The sequence below is a fragment of the Varroa destructor genome, unplaced genomic scaffold, assembly GCF_002443255.2.
Source record: "Varroa destructor unplaced genomic scaffold, Vdes_3.0 BEIS01000004.1, whole genome shotgun sequence".
NCBI lineage: Eukaryota > Metazoa > Arthropoda > Arachnida > Mesostigmata > Varroidae > Varroa > Varroa destructor.
In genome coordinates, this window is record NW_019211457.1 from 40,685,246 (window position 1) to 40,694,476 (window position 9,231).

At 40.9% G+C, this 9,231-nt stretch overlaps 1 long non-coding RNA gene across 1 annotated transcript; it reads right to left on the reverse strand.

Annotated features, from left to right (window-relative positions):
- Positions 1-3,315: 3,315 nt before the first annotated feature.
- LOC111249446 (uncharacterized) lies at positions 3,316-9,197 on the reverse strand. Its single transcript, XR_002672915.2, has 3 exons — positions 8,744-9,197; positions 7,802-8,011; positions 3,316-4,062 (listed from the first exon to the last, which is right to left on the reverse strand). It is a non-coding gene; the product is annotated as an uncharacterized LOC111249446 (long non-coding RNA).
- Between the last annotated feature and the right edge of the window lie 34 nt (positions 9,198-9,231).

Genomic DNA, 9,231 nt, shown 5'->3' on the forward strand with positions numbered 1-9,231 from the left:
GCAACAGTTATATAGTCGGTAGCTTCTACGTTATGATCATGCATAATATTGGTAAGTCAGCTAAAATGTAAAAATACGGCAAACGCAGCTTGGTTCGGAAGTTTAAAGCCAGATGAAGAAGTACTGATGAACCACACTACACTGCCCATGCAGTATCGGACGTGAAACCTGTTGAAACTCGAGCAAGGTTTCAACGTTGCCAAATTGCTTTCTGTCCGGCCTGTAATAATATTCCTATGTATTTAGATATAAATGTGCATCTGACAAATATAATTTAAGGTTTAACAATTAGGAACGTTTGAGCTGCATATATATCCCGTAGAGCTTGCTTACGTACTTGAAATTGAGTAGATTTATTATATAATAGCCTTACTGAGCTATAAAGAGGCGCATTTATGTAAGCACCGCTGTATAGGTTGATTAAGTAGTCATATTGCAGAGCTACTGTTTATTGAAGTATTTGTGCGTCTAATTTTATATCGAAGGTTTGGGGTAGTAAAAAAAGGTCGAATTTAATGCGACTTATATTGCAAAAAAACGATACGCCGATTTGTCCACATATTGATATCATAGTGGCGGATTTTGTGGAAACCTCATAAAAAGGTTTATGCAGCAATAAGAGCTGACACCTAATGCAGTGCGATGAAAACGAGAAGTGAAATAAGTCGATAACTGTTTCAAATAGCAAGTCGTTTTATTAATGTTTATATCCTATAAACCTTAGTCTTAATAGGTGTTTATAAGATCACAAAAAAAAACGCTAAATACAAAAACTAAAATACATACCGCTATTCGTCACACCGTATGTCGATATCGTGTGCTATCTTCTATCGACAGTAAAGGGGTGCGCGCATTGATCAGTGGAGTCATGAAAGTATACAGCCCCTAGATATGACTTAGTCTGCAAATAGAGTTCATAAGCCAAGCAATTGAAATCTGTCCGCTGAAACTTTTTGAATATCATTTCTGATTCAAGTCCATCGTTTAGCAAACAACCGTAAAAATATCATTGTTTAGTAATGCTGATACCGTTTAAGAGAGAGACGGGTAAAAAAAAGTAATCGAAATCCTCTTGCGCTGTTAATGTGCCGGTCGCCCTCTTTGTTTTCTATTTGGTTCACGAAGAAAGACGGTCGTTTATTTATGGAAAAAAAGAATGAAGGACGTCCAGATGTCGTTTCGAGATCATGATCAGCAAGAGTCCATAGGGCACACACGCACACTCTGACAGGAACAATGGCTGACTTTCTCGTTGCGACGTCCCTGATCACAGTTTAGATGACAAGTTCGAATCAGACAGTAGACATCGAGGGGGAACAGCTGGAGGCCAAACGGGCTTCTGTTGGCCGTTGCTCCAGAGACCAGTAACCCGAATAAAACAAATTACCAGAAAATGACCTAAATACTGATCCGTTCTGGTTTCTATTCGAGACCGTGAACTATATCCGGCAGCGTTCGACTCTACGCTCGGTTCCGATCTGGTCTTTCACTGATGCTTCACATTCGTCGACCTAATTTGACCGCACCCAACGTCCGCGAGTGCCCTCCGATAATTCACTCTTTTTACCCTGCTATGATTGATACTTGACATCAAGAGCAAACAACTGCGTCATCGAAACGATTTAATGATTCGAGACTAGATGTACGGGATAAAAATGAAAAATACGCAAGGTCGAGTGTTGTGCATAACTTTCTATTGCCCCTCTTTATAATTCCTATTCTGGTGCTTTAATATTAATCTTGCTGGCATGTAAAGGGTAGGGATTTACTGTGCTGAATCATTTCGGGGTCCGCACGTTTTGGTCCTCAGTATCTGACAAGAGTTAATCACAGCCAGCGCGGTCTTTGTCACGGAGATAAACGGGGCTTGATTACAAGACCACCGCGGTTCCTGGCCCTGGAACCATGTCATGCCGTGGAATCTGGGTAAGCCGGCACATTCCAATGAGCAAGTAGTGCTTCTCATAGCTAGCCCCCCCCCCCCCCCCCCTTCTTTGGCTTCTTTGGTTGCCGCCGGTCGGCTGGCTTTTGAAAACGCACATATTGCCTTAGTGGCGTGGAAGCTCTGGTGTGGAAGTTCGATACTTCTCTCTTAATTTCTCTTTCGTCGCAGCCCATTTGCATCGAGATTCCGTTCGCAAGCCTGTCCTCTGTGTACTCTTTTTTCATGCGTCTTCTATCTCAAGTTTAGCTATGTAGCCCTTCTTCGGTCCATCGCCCGTCGTGTATTTCGTTCCCTCGCCACACTTGCCTTAAACGCCCTTATTCCATCAACTTCTTAATACAAGAAGGCCCTTCACTGTAAGAACAGACTGAAGGAAGTAAGCGTAAGTTCGTTCACGGCCGGCGTCAATGTTCATCACCATTTTGACTCGCTGATACCACCCGGATCTCCGGCACCATCCGCGGTGTCCAACCCAAATGAGTTGTGAGTTCTGAATTCAAATCGAGTGATGGGTTGTAGCTGCCTGCAGCTAGTAACACGTCAGGCAATGGAACAGTATAGCGTGGAAAGGCCGATGTTTTTACCCGAGCGGGGACGAGAAGTGAGAGTGAGAATATTTCGTACTTGCAGGATCTTTGGCAGGCGAAAGTTTAATTGAACTTTCTGTTTAATCTTTATAGTCATCAACACTTTGATCGAAGTGATTATATAAAGAATCTATTAAAGATTAAACAGAGTCATTATGTGTCTCTTTGTTATATAATAATATGTTAAGGTGTGTTTCACTCAGTGACGGCTTCTAGCAGTAGTAGAAAAAAAAAAAATTTTTAAATTTATATAAAAAAAAAAAGCAAATTTTATTTTGATTTTTTTTTTACCAAATATTAGTTAAATCTACGAAACTTACCACTAACAATAACGAGATAACTTAGAGATTGAAAAATATTGTTTAGTGGCCTACAACCACAGGATCATTATTCATAGAACTGACCCATTTGATGAAATGAGTGCGATTTGTTATTGTATCTCTAGAGCGGTATTAAGACTTGTTAGTGTAACTTGTCATGACGTTTGACATGACTGATCCAAAAATTATAACGGCTTGTAGAAAAAATTTTTTTAGCTAAAGAATATTAAACAAAGGCAGGTGTCCTAGGTTTAATTTACTATTAATAATTCGTAGATAGCTGCCTGTGTCAAATATCATATTTGAGACGCCCTCTAGGCTCCATTATGCCCGCTGGCAACTTGCTTGTATCTAACCTAATCTTGTTTTTTGTTGTGATAGCAATATAATAATAATATTAGAACGATCTAGATAGAACCATCTTTACCTTATATATCTAGAAAATATTATATTGGTCAGAAAGTAATTTCATTTTTTGTATTTATATTAAAGGCTGCTTAATGTTTATACATGCATTTTTTTTTGGTTTCTAATAGCCTTTCTCTACCATGCGAACACTAAACAGGCTCTCTAGCGAACTAAGAAGGCGTTCACGGGTTCACAATCTGGGTTGAAAGACTGGCTGCAAAAGAATTCCGTTTAAGGTCAAGGTCGCTTAATTCTCAAGGCCGCTAAAGTCACGTATGGCTAAATGTTGTTTTACAACAAAAACATCGACCAGTCTTTAACCTCGTAAGATTTTTTATACAACCAAATTTTCGTTAAACATCGTTTTTCCTTTCCGATACCGACCGGGTGGGTGTACGAAATGACTCCTTTTCCCGTGCCGCGAGATGCATATGATGTTTATACCATCGAGAATGCCACCTCTGCTGGGTTCCTGCGAATCGAATTTCTCCTTGTCTTCAAAACCTCTTCTGGCGGATGCAGGTAATTTTGGACGATGCGGGAAATAACTCTTAATTGCGCACGGAGGTATTGAGTAGGCTAGGTAAAAATTTTTACACAATAAATCCATGTTATCCTCCTTGTACGGCTTAGAAACGTAGTCTCTCATTCGCCTTTAGCATTGAAGACCTGAAGCCACCCCCCAGGAAATGCTGACCTTGTTACTTCAGGACGGATGTAGTAAAGAAAGCAACCTTAAATATGCAGTTTTTCGGTCATACGATGTAATCCCGTAGTCATAACTGCAGACAATCCGTAAACACTGCAGGAAACCAACAGTAAAAAAGTATTTTAGAAAAACGACAAACTAGGTTTCAAGCCAAACAAGTAATTAAGAATACAGCCAGCGAAGTTAACAACTTGCCGAAATTACTTTCTAACTTAATAATATTAGTATTCTGTCTGCATTTTGTTTAATTCTTTGCAAGAATTGCATGCCAATTATTTGGTATAAGGGAACAGTTTAAGCTCAGATACTTTTTTTTAAATACTACTAATTTTCTTATTATAGATTAAACACATTTTTATGATAAATGAACAATCTTAACTTAGAAACCTTACGTCCAATGCACGATAAAGGGCACAGCGACAGAAGGTCACATAGACGTTCAAATACACCTGCCCATTTAGTTCACTTATCATGCTTTAGTAACATCTGAAGATGTTTTATACTATATCTAGCATGGGCTTCCGGGCATTGCTTGTAGAAGATGCTGAAATATCGACTAGAGTGCGCAAATTGTTGTTTTTGTTTCAGTAATTATTCATAATGAATTTACATAGACTGGAGGGTAAAAACTAAGCTGACTAAATTATCTGTCGACCTTTAACAATACGTTTATAACAGAGTCACGCAGGTCCCTAACAATATAAACATTCTGCTATAAATTAAATCACAAAGTAAAATTTATTTTGGACTTGGATGGCTTGGCACCGATATGCGAACTTGCCTATCCACATAATATCGACGTACGCCTTGCGGACATTATGCTGAGTTATCCATACGCGTCACCATGTGTCTGTGAGTGTATGTATATTATCGTCTTAGTAACACGGAGATGGATGTAACAGTTGAGGAACTAGCTCACCTCTTCTAGCCGGTCGGCGTAGCGGCAGCAGCCCGATGCATAAGTGGAGGTATGCAATGAGAAGTTTGATGGAGGACTAGAGTACTGAAAGATTTGGGACGCGGTTTAAGGCCAGCCGATCGCTGAACCCGTCCTTAGTCTTATTTTCCTATAACTCCCTTGCTTGTAACCAAGCCTCGATGGGGCTCGTCCAATATTTGGCCATAATCGATCGTACCAGTGGAGTAACCAGAGTACTCGAAACGACTGAGCAACCAATACACACACGTCCGCAGCGAATGCGGGAGAGGGGAGGAACAGAATGGAGAAGCCGGTAGGGAAAACGATCCGTCCCATTCCGCATTGAGCTCTCTTTCTGTCTTTATTCGTTTTCCCACTGCCACTGCTATCATGCAGCAGGCAAGCAACTATGACGATTGAGGGAACACACCCAGCGGGCTGCCAGCAAGACCTAAAAGTTTAGACGTCTCCCGTCGCCCGCTATAAACGAAGCAAACACAGAAGAAAACGAAGAACCTAGTCCGGACGGGCTTTGCCTCTAGAGTCTAAGCCGAAACAGTCCCTCAATCAAAAAGGGGTGAATGACTTGGAGATGTGGGCTTAGAAGACACTCAGAGCTGGCGGGGATGACGAAAAAGGGCACCTAGTTACTTCTGAAGCCCCACAAGCGATTCACGGCGAATTGGTGGGGGCAGGACAACGGAACGGAAGTGAAGAACGCTAGCATAGAGAGGCAAAGAGGCACATAGCGAAAGACTGATTGGGTATGCGGCGCTCATCAAGTGGCGCCGAAGCCCGTGCCGTAGTTGCGGCTGTTGTGGACGGACTGCTGTGTGGCACAAATATTGACTTACCAACTTGCAAGTGCGCAGGCAAGAACGGGACCCACCTATGGAAGACCGTCGAACGGAGTGGAGCGCCTTGGCTTCACCGACTGGATAGCTAGCTAGACAGACCGTGCACGCGACATAGGACTGTTACAACACCTAGAATAGGGCAAGGCTAAGCGAAACTAGAAAAAGGAACTCTGCTACTAACCCCCCGAAAACGGCATCGAAACCTTTGTCCCTCCCGACACATACACTGCGTTACAGGGCTATAAACCAGTCTCGTACACTTGCGCGCGTACACATTCACCCAAACTTAGCATCTGCCAATAGATAATCGGCCACGGCAATACATCGAAATAAATAGGTGTAAAATCCGAAATTTATAAAGCTTATCCAAATGACTTATACGTAGATAAAAATCGGCAATTGCTGTATCAAGCTTCAGAAGAATTGTATACTTCATATTAACTGTTGTTTATTTACTTAGTTAATATGATGTGATAATATCAACGGTACTTGACGTTGATTTTTACAGTTTTCCTTAAGCTAATAGATATATTTTTAGCATTAAGTTGCAAATAATGTTCGTCTTTTTTTGCTTCAATATAAAGAGACAGTATTTTACTCGAATTGTAGAAACAAATCAAGATATCGTGTACTTGCCGTCACATTCTACGACCTTTTCGCATCCCTCAACCTAACCAATCTATTGATTCCCTTTCGTCAGAACCTTCGAGCCTAGCAATGAAAAACTCAGTTAATTCATTTTTGAGACCTTGTTATTTCGAAATAGATTATTACCACTAATTAGGAAATTCGGTAAGCCGCCAGCACGAAGTCCAGATAATACCGGAAGTGCAAAAGGACCTTCTCTTGATGTAGAGAAGGACGACTTTACCTAGTTTATTGGGTCTTTTCTATTGTATAGGCTTGTTCGTTAGATGCAATTGGGTTACTGTATACATATCGTTGTTTATAGCTTTCTATTCTATGCATTTATTGGTTTCACTTCTTTCAGTTCGGGTGTTGGATTAAGAGCTAAAAGACAATTAAAGACGGTGTTTGACCACTTAGCTTAGGAACTTAGATCTCATACATTTAATATAAACCTATTGCATAAATCTTGTATATTCGAAATATCTGTCAATAACCCTATGGCTGCAGTCCATCTTCTCTACCAATTCTGCTTTATTCTTCTGCCATCGTTCTTCAAAAATGCCTATAGGAATACCTCATCAACTTCGAATGTCTTAGAGAATGGAGTCCATCCTTCAGTTCCAATTTCGCAAACTATCTTTGAGTAGTCGTCTGACGCGTGGAATTTGCACTATAAACGGCAAAAATATTTCGGGTTGTTTCAACACTACTTTGTAACCTCCACACTGGTGGAATAGCTGAGGGCTCCAAAAAAGAACTTCCTCGCTAGCGATACCCATTTTTCGAGCTCAAACTTTAGCTAAAATTCAGTTCATTGCGCAGTGAAATCACGACAGACTTCTAAAGCAGAGAACGTTTACAGAAACAAAAGTTACGAGGGAACGGGAACATTTAAAAGTCCGCCACAATATAACGTATACACATATTTTTTTCAATCTTTGCCGTCAGTTTCGTTGGCTAGTGTAACGACATTTTGAAACGCGCTAGATAAGCAAGATGATAAAGTTTACCGTTAACGTTCAATAATTATCACGTGTATGTTGTTATCTGGGTGCTAAGATCAGAGCAACTTTACTGTAGCTCCTTGCGTCCAAGGTTCTGATATAGAGCAGGCACTAGACTAGTGATCATTCCAAGCAGTACTACCTGTATATAACCTCAGTACTTACCTGTATACTTCATGGTAGAACTACAATCGTATTTGAGCAAAGTATCTACTTAATCGGTGCACGTCTTATATTTGCAGGCCGAGGCATCGTCACGATATAATATTCTTCTATACGATATGAATTATTCGTATGCAATACGCATGCTGTCTGACTTCCTATTTCTGTTTCTATAAACTCTTGTCTAGTCCAACGGCCCAATGGCGGATTTAACTTTAAACAGGATTCTAACGAAAATGTACTCGTTGCGTTCAACTTACTTCTGAGTTACTGTTAATGTCGCTGTTGTTCGCGACTCGTTAGCAAAGTAACCTTAAAGCTGAGAATGATTCGCCTTAGTGTCCGGTGTCCCGCAATTACGATTTCGTTAACATTTTTCTTCCAAAACAGACCTCAGGAACAGCGGATGCTGCTAGTATTGCCATAAGCGTTGCGAATTAGGGAAACTCCCTGCAGTCAATGAGCGAGGCCTGATGAGATAAGGGACAACATGGAAACAGACAGGCTATAAGCAAGGGGTTCACTCCTCCAGATCTTATTATACTGGCTAGATATTGCAGCGTCATGTGTACGCGGCATATGCGGAGACATGTGTATGTGATCTTGCATATGCCCCACCAGGTCGACCAGCCACCCTCTTGTTTCCACGCCCACGGGGCGTCGGTGACGGCTTGCTTCGTCTCTGCAGAAAACCGATTTGTTGCTAGACAACATAGCAAAGGTGGCGAGCATTAGCACTAGTGCAGACCATCACTAGTGATCTCGATTAATATAGTAAAATGTTGTTTAGGCTCGGTTGTGAACCCATACGATTCTATTTAGTCGAATATACATATATATATTATTATTTTTTGTTTTTTTGTCAAGATTAATACATTTGTACGGAACATCACCCACTGTTTGTTTATTCCAACAAACACAATACAAAGGGTTCCACTTGTAATTTCAGAAATATTATACGTATGAAGATTATAAAATAGGCTTTTAAATAATAAGCCTCGAAACGGAGTAAACTAAAATAAAGTGAGTATCGTTTTTTAGACACAGTCGTTTGTGGAACGGGGTGAAGTTATTTTTATTGTATATTTCTCTATATACAGTAAACAATAGGCTTACTGAGGAAAGCATCAGGCATCGAACAATTGTTTACCGCGCCTACACAATCTATAAACATAGGATATGATGACACTTGTATCATTTACCTTTCAAACATAGAATATGTAGACGGAGTTTATTTCACATGAAAGTATAAGGGCAAGCAACGTGCGCGATTTCACTTGAACGGCCTGTCTAGCTGATGGTTCTGCTGTAAATGCAGGAATTTAATTAAATTTCAATGGCCGTTTTTCGCTGGTACTAGCACTGGTGACTGTATAGTTATCTTCAAGACGAACGTTTCTCTTCGGTCTTATTTATTCACTCGGGAACAATTGTTCGTGGAGTTGGTCGTCCATTGGAGCACGACGGGCATCGTGCCACATTCTGCTTCTACATTCACCTTACTATTGAGTACTACTGTTCAGCTGGCCGTTATAAACGCGCCGTTTTTGTACGACTCGGATCGCGGCCATAAAAGGAATTGCGTGTAGGATGCAGTGATGGCAGCGCGGTCATGGTGAACATAATATTACATCGTCGACCGTAACTGAGCAGTCCACACGCCGCACCAGGCGAAGCCCCCGCTATGTTG